Source organism: Vigna umbellata, chromosome 5 (genome assembly GCF_029865625.1).
Source record: "Vigna umbellata cultivar VRB3 chromosome 5, Vumbellata_1.0, whole genome shotgun sequence".
Classification (NCBI taxonomy): Eukaryota; Viridiplantae; Streptophyta; class Magnoliopsida; order Fabales; family Fabaceae; genus Vigna; species Vigna umbellata.
This window is the reverse complement of record NC_142169.1, coordinates 63,347,890-63,364,751: the sequence shown is the minus strand read 5'-3', so window position 1 is coordinate 63,364,751 and position 16,862 is coordinate 63,347,890. Positions and strand designations below refer to the sequence as shown.

The 16,862-nt window shown below is 26.3% G+C and overlaps 1 pseudogene across 1 annotated transcript; it reads left to right on the top strand.

The window, feature by feature from the left end:
• Window positions 1-12,126: 12,126 nt before the first annotated feature.
• Window positions 12,127-13,902, top strand: LOC124829291 (peroxidase A2-like; annotated as a pseudogene). Its single transcript, XR_015786809.1, has 4 exons — window positions 12,127-12,459; window positions 12,598-12,789; window positions 12,896-13,061; window positions 13,142-13,902. The product of XR_015786809.1 is annotated as a peroxidase A2-like (transcript).
• The last annotated feature ends 2,960 nt before the right edge of the window (window positions 13,903-16,862 follow it).

Below are 16,862 nucleotides of genomic sequence, written 5' to 3'. Positions count from 1 at the left end.
GCAGCCCAAAGCTGGGCCTGCGAGAGGATAAAGGCCCAAACAAAAATTGTGTAATGTGCATGATTATTATATTTTACTAATAAAGAATTTTAAGTTTAATCCATATTTATAATAGAAGATAAGAATTTTTAATAGTGTAATATTCATTTTATAGTGACTATTATATTAGTTGTAATTTACCAAATATAAAAAGTAATGTAGTGGCAAAAGTTTAAACAAATAACATTTTATATGTTAATTTTAATTATATCGGGTATAAAAAGTTGGCATAGCAACCATAGTAACACTTTTGTAATAAAAATGAAAATTTATTATATCAGTTCTAGTAATAGAAAGTGGACGCGATAATATTTTTATAATAAATAAAGATACTTTTTAGTAGTGTTGTCAAAATGGATGGTAACTTGCGAGTTAATCTGACTCACCACGTGTTTGAGTCGGGTTAAGTTTGAAAAAAATGTAATTTTTTTATGCGGGCTAGTTTTCAGCCTGATTCACCGGGTTGAACTTATGGTGAACCAGGTTGACTGACTAACCCACCTAGTTTAGTTTAATTATTTATTATTTTGTGTTTCAATATTATTAATTAGCATTTTTTTATTATATTGTAGATGGTAACAGAGAAGATGTTTCAAGAGAGAAAAAATATTATAGATTTATCTATTCAAAACTTTAATATTAATATTATAAATGGACAAGTGATACAAAAATTATCAATATTAAAAACTTATTTATTAGCTTTTTGTACATGTTTTTATATTACACTTGGAATGTGTGATACTTTTTTTTAATTGTGTTTGGAGTTTAACATCATTTTAGTGTGACGTTTAGATTTGAATTAAGAAAAATTATAAGTTTTTTATTTAAAAAAAACTTATAATTAAATGTGTGAGTCAACCCGTTTAACCCACCAACCTGTGATGGGTAGGGCCGGGTTTGAATTTTTTCAACTCACTAATAAGTTAGTCAGACTCACTAAGTAACCAATCCTCAGTGAACCGGATCAGGTTAAGTTAGATTACTCGTTATGACAGCTTTTACTTTTTAGTTTTAATTATAATGAATATAAAAAATAATGTATTGACATCTTTTTAATAAATAAAAAAATTTCTATATCAATCTTAATTATAACACGTATTGAAAGTCGACGTGATAATATTTTTATAATAAATAAAAAAACTTTTTATACCAATATGTGTAAAAGTCAAAATCAGTATTAAAAAATATTTTTTAACTGAAGGCTTTCCTCGTCTATATCATATCTATATGTATATATTGTGTATATTTGTAAATAAATTATTTGAAATCAAAATTCTTTTACATCTATAATTTATATTTACAATACTTATTTAAAAGATAAAAATTAGCGTAGTGTAAATTGATTGTAAAATATGTTTTTAACTTTAATTACAAATCTTGTAATCATTTTTTTAACAATAAATTATATTGGTTAGTTTATATTTAATTCAGAATATTTAGCATTCATTTCATTTTTGTAAGTCATCAATGGTGATGTGGTTTTACAAACTGTCTTAATAATTCACCCATTACTGTTTTCTTAATGTTCTAGGAATGACTTTTCATCAAGACATAAGGGTTGCTTAAAGGAAAACGTTTTTACCATATGTTAATTAATATATGTTGCAATTCATTTCAGTTAAATAGTGATATTTGTGTACTTATAAATTCGTTTGACTAGTTTCAAGTAGTCTGAAAATTTAACATTCAATATAAATAAAGAAATTTAAAGATGTTCACTACATACGAATCTAATCTATATAATTAAGTAATTGAAAAATAATTTTTTATACTTAATATGGTCTAAGTGAAAAAAAAAAATCATGTTTTTCATTTGTAAGAGTCAATATAAAACCCAACAACTCGTTAGACATTCTTGGCATAAGAAATATAATTCCAAATGACATAAAAAAAGTGACTTAAAAGAATGTGCCTTCCAAATACAAAAGAAACTAAATTTAAATTTTTATTCTGCTAAGCTTGGTCGAAAATTAGGGAGAAAAAATTGAATTTTGAAATTCAAATTTCCAGATGTAATGAAATTTTGAAGCACGAGTTCTGTTTGGTGCATCCTGTCTGTGATCACTCTTTCCTTGTTTTTCCCTTTTGCACCCTTAGTCTCCAACTACACCCACTTCTTTCTCGAATTTCATGAAGATTTGAATTAAGATTAGCGAATAAAACAACTATTAAATATATTACAAAAATGCAATAAAAGTCTCTTACAAATTAAAATCAAGAAATATAAGATAAAGAAAAAAAAAACTATACTTAAAAATAAAAGTATTTTATGTTGTCACAATAATGGATGACCTAGTTTAGAATAAATATTGATAACCTTATGATAGGTGGTGAAGTGTTCGGTTTTCTTGGTAGACATTTGCCATTGACCATTAACTCTTCTGAGTGCTCTCCAAAACTCCTATCTACATATTCAAAATCTTCTTTGATGATGACACGAAAGAGACATACAATAATGCGATTTTTTCTTTCCTTCTAATAAATCCATGTTTCAAATAATACACGCTATGAAGTTGAGTGTGCAACAATTAATGATAAAGAATGTCATTTTCAGATGGTTGTTTCTCTTCTGTGAAAACATGTTTCAAATTTCGTTGTTGAAGTGACATCTTACTTTATTAATAGATTATTGAATTGGAGGAGGTACTATGCTTCTCGGGTCAATGGCCATATCTTCTTGTTATCTTGGTTGAACTATATGCATGTGTAAAACACACGCATACTTTATATATTTATATATATATATAAGATCGAGATTTTTGGTTTAAAAAGTATTTTTGTTCAAACTGAATTTGAAAATTCAAAAGTGACAGCAACATCACATTGTGCACTTGGTTTGTCGAAAACAAATTGAGTAAGAAATTGGGAAGCAAACACTAAAAGTCTACATCCTAGATTAGATCTTAACGGAAAAGGTTGAAAAATGTCATAAATGATTATATATTTATGTTAGGATTACGTCATATGCTTCTAGATATTGTCGGCTATGATAAAAGTTTTGTTGTGCAAGTTATATGCATGTGTGTCTGCCTCGACCAAAGCACGTTTTAACCACACTATCTTCTTTCATGGTGCAAGAAAATGAGCAAAAAGACAAGCTAAAGCAGACAAACATGACTGACAAAAGTAGGTTTCAACACTTGCGTTCTTTTTCGTGTTCCAACTTCGTAAGTTATGTATGTCTCTTTTTTTTCATAATTTTGTCGATTTAATATCTATATTATGACCACTTCCATAGATGTACCTGAAAGATTGATTAGTACTATACTTGTATATGTCTCACGCTATCTTGCTGTATATGGATTCATTGTCCATACCCATAGTTAAGAAAATATTTAAATAATAAAACTAAAATTAATATAATAAAAATATTTTTTAAGATGTGTGTGTGTGTGATTTATGAGACCAAACATACTTTTAATATTGTAAGTGTAGTTAACTTTTGATATAATAAATTAAAAAATATTTGTCACATAAGAAAAAATTGTTCTATATTTTTTATTTGCATCATTGAAAAGTTAAATAAAAATTAATTTGCAGATTTAATTACAAACTTCTAAGATGAAGAGTTAATTGAATAATTTATTATTAAATGAAAGATTCTATAATTGTGTACCTGTCACCTAAAGCACGTGACTTTGCCTCTGTGATGTATTTTGTCTTCTTCCTCATAAACCAAGCAAATCAAACCATATTTGACCACCTTTTCACACATAATAATAATAATAATAAAATAATGATACATAATTTATTATTAAAAAATTAAAAAAAAATAAATGTTAATGAAATATACTAAAAAAAACATAGCAAACTCCCGTTAACCTAAGATTGTCTTATCTTTTTCATGTTTTATTTGCATATTTTATATTTTTCTTTTATAATAAACTTTAAACATTTAGAACGTGTATAATTTATTTTAATTTTGTAATTTGTTGGCTCAATAATTATTTTTGTTTTAAATTATAAATTATTTTTATATCTTTAAATTTTTTAGATTGTTTAAATATTTATGATTATATATAAGAACACTAGATATGTTGATAAAAACACTGTATATTCATTATATGAATTTTGAATTAAAGATGTTGATTCTCATCGAAAATGATTTATTTTAACAAATTTTGTATGATTTATCAATTTGTTACATTTGTGGTGTTTTTATATTTTGGTTCTTATAAAAAGTGACTGTTTGCAATAAATTTCATTGACTTATAAATCGGTTAAGTTGTGGTGTATTTATTTTTTGATTTATTTTTATTTGTATTTATTGAATATTTAAATTCTCTTATTCAAAGGTTGTCCCTGTGGTGGATCTTGATATCATGTTGGTGTACTTTTTGTGCATTATGGTCACCTGATTACTTTGTTACGACAATCTATAGTCATCTTATGCTGATCAACCTGTGAGGGTACTTCATATTTGGAACCTATCAATGAAGCATCCTGCTATGGTCGTAAAACTGAAAAAGTTTTAACACACAAATTGGGATATTCTGATATTTTATTTTAATGGTATTTATTTTAATTCCTTAAATTAAGACGATGAGACATTATTAGTTGCAATGATGTTATAAAATCATATGTTTCTTATATTTCGTTATCATCGAAGAATATAATATTTGTTTTTATCTTCTCTGTATCTTTAATGACAATTTTTAGGTTGTTTTGATGTTATTCAATTCCTGTTAGGTTATGATCATATAATTTTGTTGAATATATGATGATTAAACATTTCGTTGAATCTTTTACGGTAGGATCAACTCAATGGTGGCCGTCTTAAAAGAAATATCGAAATGGATTAAATTGTAACTCTAATTTTGAAAATCGATTGACAAACAATTAAATTTCATGAAAATTTCATCATCAGAATAATGTGTTGGAATTTGTTTTTTGGGATGTGAAGATATCCTAATGATGGTCTAGATAAATCTGGAACATGTAGATGTTATGGGCCTGGCCCAATTATATTTTCCCCCTAGGCTCAGTCCTGATTGAGTACAGATATATGAACATAATGATGAAATTTAAAATTAATATGAATTACACTTTTGTTCGACTAATTTATGAAGAGATGTAAGCAACATATTCTCACCAATATATAGAGAGCTGAAGTTGAACGATGTCGTACTCTCTGCTATCATTCCAGAATTCCGTAATTGAGAGTTGTACAGGTTCGGTTCAGGCTGGGGAAAAAACTAAAAACAAATAAAACAAGTAGGGTGTGATTCAATGACACCAAAATTTACGTGTCCTACTAATTTTGGATCGTTGGAAAAAAAAATCTCGTTTTATTATTCAGAATAATATAACCTTTCAAATAAAAAATTACGTAATTGTAAATATTACAGGATAATTGACCATTAAATCTAGTGATTAAAAATTGTATTACGATTGTCTGATCAGCTAAAAAATCGGACAGGTCGATTAATTTAAAACTTAAAAAAAAAATCAATAGATAGTCAAACAATTAGGTTAAACAATAATTAATGCTAAAGACAATTACTTTAAATCTAAGCAAGATTATTATTATATGGATTGTAATTAGGCCAATGTTGATATCTATTCTAAAATTTATAAATAAAAGTTTGACATATTACAGTAGGTTTATTACATTTATTACATATTTATTTTTCTAAATATTCATTAATTTTGACAATAAAATATTTTGTAATTCTTCGTCTCAACTGATGAGCAATCAATGGGAAGTGAAAAAGAGACTTTGATCTATGCTTGAAGTTAGAATGATGAAAACAAATTTAATCTTAAACCCCATAAAGCGAAACAAAAATTAAAAAAGAAAAACTTAAAGAATCCATTGTTCGAGTATAATAATGTAGTAACATTTTCATTATGTTCAATTTATTAAATAAAAGAACAAAGGCATAAATGTTTCTAATAATCTATACATTAAACTGTATTTATATCTATAGTCTTCACATGTTCTTTTAGAGAGAATTCGATGAAGTTTCTTTTGCAAAGATTTCTAAAAAAATAGAATTTGAAACCAATACTTTTTGTTCTTCCTCTAATAGATGTTGTAAAAATTCAATTATTGAGTTATTGTGACATGATATTCCGCTCACCTTGGTTTACTCGAACACTCAATCATTCCATTCTTAACAAGACCTTTATTAAACATGTTTTTAGTTACATTCATAAAGATTAGCAAGATAACAGGGGAGGTTTTAACTCCAACATCAGAGAACAAATGGTGTGAAAACATTGTGTTTTAAATGTGATAGTCAAATTTTGGAAATTTAAGATGGAGAAATTTCACACATCCAATAATGCCAATTCATGGGAGTTCAGATTCTACACGATACGTATGAATAAAGTCTGACATAAACGTGGGAAGACATTGGTGCAGTGTTAGCAAAATTGTATGTTGATTGGGACCTAAAATGTACAATTAATAAAACTTTAAATTCACATATTGAACTCATAAATTGTTCGTATATATATATATATATATATATATATATATATATATAATCTTCAAATGATACTTTTCTTCTGTAAAATGCAACTTTAACTTGTAAGTTGACGTAAATAAGCTCTTTCCTTTGGGTAAATAAAACAGAAGAAAACACAGAACGAGTTAAATGTGGAAAATGAAAATATGCTCTTTGGAAAAAGTAGGTACTGATGGGAAGGCTTTCATAATTCATTCTATTTCACACTCTGTCTTTTCATTTTATTGTAGTTTTGAAGCCATTCAAATAAAATTGCCCACAAAAATACAACCGAACCTAAAGGAATATTGTATTTTTATTTTTATTTTTATATTTTATATTTTATATTTAAATATGTTTAGAAGCGTGGCCGAGGAAATACAAGGACGGAAATTAAATTTTTATGGAGTGTACAATATGAAAATATTACAAAATTAAAAATATCAATTTAAAACATGTCACCTATCAATTATTTATAGACAATAAATATGTCGTCATAGTATTTAATTATTGATACTGACCTCTGTATGATGAAAAAACCGAAAACTTATTTATATAAACAATAATGAGAAGTGTATCAATTATTGCTGAATCTGACTCTTAAAATTAAAAAAAAAAAGTAATTGTTTACTTTAATTTCCTCTGTTGATTCGTTCTAGAGCATATGAAGTATGTCCAAAAGTATGAACATGGAGTGTGGAAAATAAACATAAGTGCATGCACGAAGTCACATTTTAATATTTTAGAAGTTTTGGTATGTCTCACCGTATTGTAACACGTCAGTGTTGAATACAGATAAAGTCTCACATCAGATAAAATGTGATATAAATATAAGTTTATATATATATATGAAATACAGACTTTTTAAAATGATACCAATTATAAATTCGTGAGAATTTAGTTTAAAACGGACAATATTTTATCGTGTGTATGTGTGTTATAGAGGGTTTATTACGTAGACGTTCCCTCTCAAAACGTGTTTTATGCAACCTTCAACTTTTTTTTTCTTCATTTCATACTAACATTTTTCAGAAATAGTTAAGATCTTTTATTACTTTCTATTTTTATCGATAAATAATTTCCTAATCATAATTTTAGCAATCAGTGACAGTTTTCCTGCATTTGAATAATCCTAAGAAAAAGTATGTATTTAATGTACGCTTCTACCAACTAAAGAAGTTTCTCATCCGCATCTTTTACTTTTTAACTTGAAAAAGCAGAACTTACCTGTGGTTGAATACGATGTATACCCTCCCTCACACCACAAAAGTAATGAGTCCCTTTTTGTTTTTACTTTCTGAATTTAAATTTGAATCAAGATAGGCAAAATAAAACTTATATTCTAAAAAAGTGTACCCAAAATAGCTAAAAAATCAATTTTGTTTTATATTTAATGCTCATTAATCATTTTACCTAATGGCATACTTATAGATACACTGTATATGAAATTTCTTTTTAAAATGAACTAATCTGTATCTGGTATTGGTATTTCTAGGAAGTTATACATTATGTTTAATATAAAAAAGACATTCTATTTACATATTCACAATATAATATAATATTCAAATTTTACATTATTATTATTATTATTCACTATCAACTATAAGATTATCCATTTCATTATCTACTAACGTATAATTTATACAATCATTGTCTTAAATAATTCACAGGCAATAATAAAATACAAGTAAGCTTAATTATAAAAAAATATCATGCAATAAATTTGTAATAATCATATATAAATTATTCAACTCATTATTCAACATTAAACACAAATAAAATTATAAGACTCTAGTTTCAAAGACAAAACAAATAATATTGATGTTCTCATAAAGTTTTACACTTGTTATAAACTTTTAATACAATAAATTCAACATCATCAATATCAATCCATTTACCCCTCAAAATCACCATCCTTATCACAAAAACAATCATGACAATGTTAATTTCCTTCCATCATTTAAGTTAATATATTATTTTGTACCGATCTTGCATATTAAAAATCTCATTCGACTCTTAGTCTAAATCACATTCTTTATTGAATATGAGATTTATTAGAGTTAAGATGATTTCATGCTAGAACATGTTATACCAATGTATACACTACACCCTATAATATGATTATTTCTCTAACAAAATAACCATATTCATACAATTCATCCAATATATATAATATAATAATTTCATGTGTTTATCAGTCACACATCAATTTTAAAATAGTTACCCTTCTTATCTAGCCTTACATCAATTTTGAAGGTTCCCACTTTTTCTACCAATATACTAATTATTTTCTTAATTTATTTTATGAATAAATTTTGTGTCCAAATACATCACATATAAAAATGAGATAAAATAAGGTTTTTAAGATCGCACCGAATAAAATTAATTCTAATAATAAAAATAAATAAATAAGAATGGGTTAAAAACACCTAACTTAAATAAATAAATATAAATAAATAAAAATGAGGTTAGGAATATAAATAAAAAATAATAATAAATAAATAAATAAAAATAAGGTTATAAATATCTTATTAATAAAATAATAACAATAAATAAATAAGAATAAGTTATAAACACCTCACTAAAAAATAAAAATAAAAATATCAAATAAATAAAAAAATGAAGTTATAAACATCTTTAACTTAATAAAATGATAATAACAAATAAATAAAAAAAAAGTTAAAAATACTTCACTAATAAAATAATAATAATAATAAATAAATAAATATAAGATTATAAAGACCTAGCTAATAAAATGAAAATAATAATAATAAAAAAAATAAGGTTATCAATATTCTACTAATAAAATAATAATAAAGAAATAAATAAAAATGAGGTTATAAAAACTTTACCATAAAACAAAAATAGATAATAAATAAATAAAAAAAGTTATGAACACTTTATTATTAAAATAAAAAAATAGATTATAAACCTTTCACTAATAAAATAAAAATAATAACAATAAATAATAAAAATGAGATTATCAATACTTTACTGATAAAATAATAATAATAAATAAATAAAAATAAGATTATAAACACCTTACTAATAAAATAAAAATAATTACAATAAATAAATAAAATTAAAGTTATGGATATCTCACTAATATAATAATAATAATAAATAAATAAATAAAGGTTATAAACACCTCATTACTAAAATAAAAATAACAACAATATGAGTTTATAAATGTATCTCACAAATAAAATAATAACAATAAATAAATAAAAATGAGATTATAAATACTTTATTAATAAAATGAAAATGATAACAATAAATAAATAAATTAAAAGTAAAGACACTAAAATAAAATAAATAAATCAATAAATATAAAAACTCAAATATATAAAATGATAAATATTTTACTTCCCTTATATCAAATTAACTTGTCCAAAACAAAACTTTACTTTTCAATATGGAATAATTTCTTCAAATTATTTTAAAATCATTATTAGTTTTTAAAAAAAAAACAAGAAAAAGAATGAAAAAGAAAAAGAATGAAAAAAATATATTGATGGATGCAACCCCAAAATTTCTTTATTATACTTCTTTTCTTATCGTTATATGAAAAATTTATATTATTATAATATCATTTTTTTCTATACTTTACCATCATGTAACTATAAAGTCATCATTTATTATTTAAATATTAATATTTATTCATAGTATTTCAAAAAGTATCTATAATTTTACCAAGAAAATTTAAAGAAAAATATGACAATAAGTAAGATGATAACTCCAAGAATAAATTTTAAATAATTTTACTAGGAATAAGTTTAAGTTTAACTTATTCTTATAGAATAAACTAATAAGATAAAAAAAATCCAATATAATGTAATTTGGTTGTTAATTTAGAATGTTCCACAGTGCATCAAAGTATATTAGGGTTTAATATATTACCATCATCTTATCTCATGGGTGGAATTATTATTATTTATAAGTAGTTTAATAGCAAATCGTTCCAAGTAATACAGTGAATAAGTAAAACTATCGTCTCCCAAGGACTTGTGCAACACATGACAATTCTTTCTTTTATAACTCAATTAGACATCAAAATGCACAAAACAAGAAACTATTTTTGGTATTTTATCAAACAATTGGTGTGCAAGGAATTTATATTTAAAAGAAACTTCGTTGGAATTGAGTTTCATGAATCATATGAATATAAAACTCTGTTCAATATTTCATTACTTCATTCAAGCATTCACATCAAGGCATACTAGTCCTAATCCCTTAGCAACTAGTTCTAAATTAATATATTAAAATGATAATCCCTTACTCAATTTAACATACAATTTGCATTAAGTCCTATGTTAAGAATGATCAAGTTATTGAGTCTATCCTAGATCTCAATCACTTAAGTGCTCTATCTACGTTCATGTTCAAAGTTACGTAATCAAAGACATTCAAATAACATTATATTTTTATACAATGATAATAAAGTCAAGAAAGAGCATATGAACGAACAACTATATATTGAACAGGAAAATTAAATCACAGTGAGTTCATTACATCCAATCTCAACTAAAGAGAAATTTAACTACTCCTAGTCATCTAAAACGTACACATTTGAAGCAATCCCTTGCAACAATGGTGTCTTGATGCCTTGAAGTAGTCTCCGGAAGTTCCTGAGATGTTTTCGTTTCTTCCTTTTGTCCGGAACTTCTGTCAGAAGGATGTTATTCGCTCAGCGCACAGGTACTGGTGCGCTATGCGAATTCCTTTCTTCTAACAGTGCGGATTTTGGCTTTCGCTTTGCGAAAATTGGCTGGAATTATTGTTATAGAATAAACTATAAGATAAAAAAAATCCTATATAATGTAATTTGATTGTTAATTTAGAATGTTCCACAGTTCCTACATCAAAGTATATTAGGGTTTAGGGTTTAATATATTACCATCTTATGTCATGGGTGGAATTATTATTATTTATAAGTAGTTTAATGGCAAATAGCAAGTGAAATATAGATTTAATAATATTTACTATGATAAATTATGATACTATATTGAATAAAATAAATTTGAATTTTCTTTTACTTTAAACCATATAAATCTGCAGCAAATATAAACCATATTGAAAATGAAAAAATTAAATATATGGCTTTTCAAATATATTTAAATATAAAAAAGAAGTGGAATTTCACTTTAAGTTTTGTAAATATATTTAATTATAAACTGTAGTTTATATTAATTTACAATTTTTTTTTTGTAAATTGAAAAAAATACCGAAATTGTAAACTGATAATGTTCGGGGTGAGTTGAAATGTTCCTTTACTTAATGCATACAGTAATGGTTCTTACATTTAACTGAATTTCACTTACTAATCCAGAATAAACCAAAGGCTTTTATCATGACAATATGAGAACGAGTGTAATGTTCTATTTCATGGTTTGAATTCTATTTCGCATACAAGATAATCTTACTCAATCTATACAAGATTACCACCATATGCTTTAAAACTTTCATTTTCAACATTTAACCTATGCAATGTGTTCAAAACTAAAACCCAGGTCATCATGGTTTAGCTAATTTAATTTTTTTTAATTATATTATTTATACCAAATATATCTATGAATTCTGTTGATAGGCAATCTCTATCTACAAATCAGACTTATCAGGTGTTATTCTTTGAATTGGTTTGTTTCATTCACATGCTTAAAACCTGCTAAAGACGATCTATAAATAGGAGCAGCTGATCTGCATGTTCTTGCAACAACGACACGCTCATAATTTCAAACATCAGAAAGAAAAAATGAATTCCCTTGGTCTCACTACTTTATGCTGTGTTCTGGTCGTGCTCGGAACACTACACTGCTTCTCATGTGATCAACTGGATCCATGGTTTTACGATACCACATGCCCAAATGTTTCTTCAATTGTAACAGATGTTCTCTCAAATGTTTCCCAATCTGATCCTCGCATGCTTGCAAGTCTCATCAGACTCCACTTTCACGACTGTTTTGTTCAGGTAAATATATTTTTCTGTCAAGAATACAAATGTGAATTTAAGTCTCACGTTAGATAGTGTCGTGTTTTTTCATTTAACTCCTTCTATAAACCTAACATCTTACTACATATAAATATATATATTTTGTATGACTAACAGGGCTGTGATGCATCAGTTCTTTTGAACGACACTGATACGATTGTGAGTGAGCAAACTGCACTGCCAAATAACAACAGCTTAAGAGGTTTGGATGTTGTGAATCAGATCAAGACAGCCGTAGAAAATGCTTGCCCTGGGGTTGTCTCCTGTGCTGATATTCTTGCTCTTGCAGCTGAGATATCTTCTGAACTGGTATCTGCATAATCATTTCACCTCATCTTACATTTCTCATAGTTTATAGAAAATGATGGAACTTTATAACATTTGAGTTGTAACAAATGTTTTTGATATTTTGCAGGCTGATGGTCCTTCTTGGGAAGTTCCACTGGGAAGAAGAGATAGTTTGACAGCAAATCGAACCCTTGCTAATCTAAACCTTCCCGGTCCTAATTTTACACTCGATCAACTTATTTCCTCGTTTGCTAATCAGAACCTCACTGTCCCTGATCTAGTTGCACTTTCAGGTATGAATATTTATAACATGTGTAATGTGGTTTACACTATAAAAATATCAAATTTATGATTGAAAATATTTGATTTTTAGGTGCCCATACAATTGGTAAGGCTCAATGCGGAGTTTTTGTGAATAGATTATACAATTTTAGCAATGGGAACCCAGATCCTATTCTCAACACCACTCTCTTAGAATCATTGCGAGCAATATGTCCCAATGGTGGAGTTGGGACAAACCTCACCAATTTGGACGTAACTACTCCTGAAATATTCGATTCCATGTACTATTCCAATCTTCAACTTCAAAATGGCCTGCTTCGGAGTGATCAAGAGCTGTTTAGCACACCTGATGCAGAAACTGTTCCTATTGTCAACAGTTACATTAACGATCAAACTCTTTTCTTTGAAGATTTCATAGCGTCAATGATAAGAATGGGCAACATTGGAGTGTTGACAGGATCAGAGGGAGAAATTCGAAAACAATGCAACTTTGTGAATACAAATTCTTCTGCATTTGATATCTTTACCACCATAAATCATCAGAAGATGGAGTTGTTAGCTTAATCTAAATAAACAGAGGAAGATTAGTGTGGAAAATGTAGTGATTAAAGTTATAATAAAAGTTTTATGTGTATGCAGCTTGTGGTGAACGGTTTACGTTGGTACTTTGTATTCTACTCAAGCTCAATGGGTGAACAAGCTTGTACTACAGTCTTTTGTCGAAGAAATAAATGGCACTGTTTTTCATCTTAAAAAAAAAAGTATCACTTTCAAGTGCATTAATTATTGTTTGTAAGGGTAAAATTTAAGCTTAATTTAGTCTTTATAAGATAAGGTTTCTATTTATTTATATATTATGAAATCTCTTCATTTTTAGTCTATGTATATTCTTATAACACTGAAATATATATATTTTAAACGTGAAATTAGAAGAGATGATCCAACAGCAGTATGATAATAAATAAAATAATATATTTAATAAATAATCAATGTTTTAATAACAAGTAACAAAATAAGCTGAAAAAACGAATATTAATTGAATATTTCGACCAAAATTTGTATAATTATTATTATGAACAGTATAAAGTCTTTTTTGTTGACCAAAAGTATTTCAAAATTGTAAATAGTGTCATTAAGAATTATTATATATAATTTTACAAGTATCTTTTAAATAAACTCAATTAAAATTAATTAGTTTTATTTATAAATTCTGTAAGAAGCAATAATGCACCGTGGTCTGAATTTCAACATGCATTAACGAAGGTGAATTAAAAGTGTCGGTTTTATGTTGGTTTGAAAATTCCTCTGTGGAAAAAGTGAACCAAAGAAAGAAGGAAAAGAAAAAATTACTGTGTTTCCAAATTCCAAGCTAAATGGAAATTTTCGTCACTTCAAAGATTGATGCGATTGGGAAAGGTTTGGATTTTGACTTAAGGACAAATAAAGGATGATGCAACCAAATTTTCTCATGTGAGTGGGCCATTCAAGATCAATTTCTTGCATTCTAACAAGAAATGAGAGTATTATGAACTAACTTAATTTAACTTAATTTAAATTAATTGTTAGTTTAAATATTTGTGATTCAACAACAAACATCAATATCTCAATATAATAGATCCTAATATTGTACTGAGAAATAAAATATAAACTTAATTTAATTTAATATCATAAAATCAACTTATAAAATTAAATTTGCGTTTATTTTAACATTATAATTATTTTTGGTAGATTTAGAATTTCAAATACGGAAATAAAGACATTAATTATATCATAAATACATTAACTATGATAAGAATGAAGTAGAAGCCAAATATAGAGAATTCGACTTTCTTTTTATATCGTTTTGGTCCACTTTGATTTTAATGCGTTATATCTTGGAGCAAGTTTTCTATTTTATTTATCTTCATAGACTGTATGTGATTAGGGTCATTTTTTATACTAGTTGTTGATATAATGATTATTAAAATCATGCGTTGAGATCATTGATTGTTGACCTGGTTTTTTAATTAAAAGTTTATTCAAATTATTCTTGTTTGTTTGGGATGAAATAAGAAGGATGAGATAAAAATAAACATTTTTTAACATTTTATTTGAGAAAAACATACAAAAAATAGAGAAGTTATTCTCATGATGGGTGACCTATTAGAAAAGTTTTCTCTTTTCAACCTGTTGTCGGGCCGCTATCGGACATTCAAATTAATTTTCATTCTCACGCACGGTATGTCTATACCTCAATGTGAAGGGAGTGTGTTGGAAGTACACATCGACTAGAGATAATACAGGTGCAAACCTCACCTTACCAGCCGATTTTGTGGAGTTGAGTTAGACTTAAATCACTTTCTAATATGGTATCAGAGTTCCTTCCTTTTTTCATAACTTGGTATCAGAATTATTATTAGAGTCTATCCTTACGAGTTGTAAGTGAGTATTTATGTTTTCACCCATTATAATATATAATAAATAGGGTGCAAATATCACCTTACAAGCCGTTTTTGTGAAATACTTAAATACATGACACCTCATCATGAAAATGTGTGGTAATTACAAATTAAAGAGAGAGACTGAATAATCAATTATTAAAGATATACAAGAATCTGATATCACAAAGTAATATTCGTTATCCATTTGAAGCATCAAATTAGGTTTTGAGCATTGTTAAATCCAAACATAAAAAATGGAAAAACTAGCCAATATAAAAGTGGTACGTGTGTATCATTGAAGTTTCGTCCGTATTATAATAATCATCTTCGTAACAACTCCTTCAAATTTCAATGCCTAAAATAATAATTTAGGTAGAAATTTAAAGCAGCCACGTGGGTGTGATTTAGAGAAACTCGATCTCGATTTAGGTTTTAACAAATATATGTGGAAGGAGACAATGAAACAAATTATGGATAAGATAAAACGATGTCAATGATCAACAAATAAAAAAAAGTATATTATTCATAGAATTTATTTTACAAAAAATACTTCATGATTTAAAAAATATTACACTCGCATCTCTTTGCAATATTTGTTTTGAAAAATATTATAGCATATATCTCATTGAGAAAATAAAAATCACTACAAAATGTTGAAAAAACAATAATTACCCAAACATTTGTACGAAGTTCCACCCTCACTCAAAACATTTGTGCCAGAAACTGAAGTTTACAAACGATGATGTTACGTTCAAGAGAATTCAGGGTTGAATGTTGAATAAAATACTTACAGTAGGCTACTATACTAATAATTAAATACAATAAATAATTAATAATGACCCAAAATGGAGTGTGGCGAGTTTGAATATTTGGAAATAATATTATTATAGAGAACACTACGTAACATATATGTTAGAGTGTTCAAAGCAAATTATATATGGACCACTTATAGATTTATAATCTAAAATAATTACACCCAAATACCTAGAGGATTTAGATTGTTCAACACACACCTCCCGCTTCTGCGCTTGCCAAAAGATGTAAGACTATAAACTACCCAATAATATGAAAAGAATATCCATCCTACTTTTTTAAATATATTATGACAACAACTTTAAATTTCTCAGAAATTATCATTTTTTTTCAGAGTTTAAATCTATTTCATATATATTTATCCAGCATAAGTAGTTTTAAAGAAAATTAAAAAAAAATATTGACTAAAAAGCTATTCTTAAGATCGTTTTAATCATTTAACAGTACACAAAAATTACACATTGTTTACATATACATTCATTTATATATATATATATATATATATATATATATATATATATATATATATATGGCGTATATTATTTTTTTGTGTGCTGAAAATTAAATTTCACAATGTCC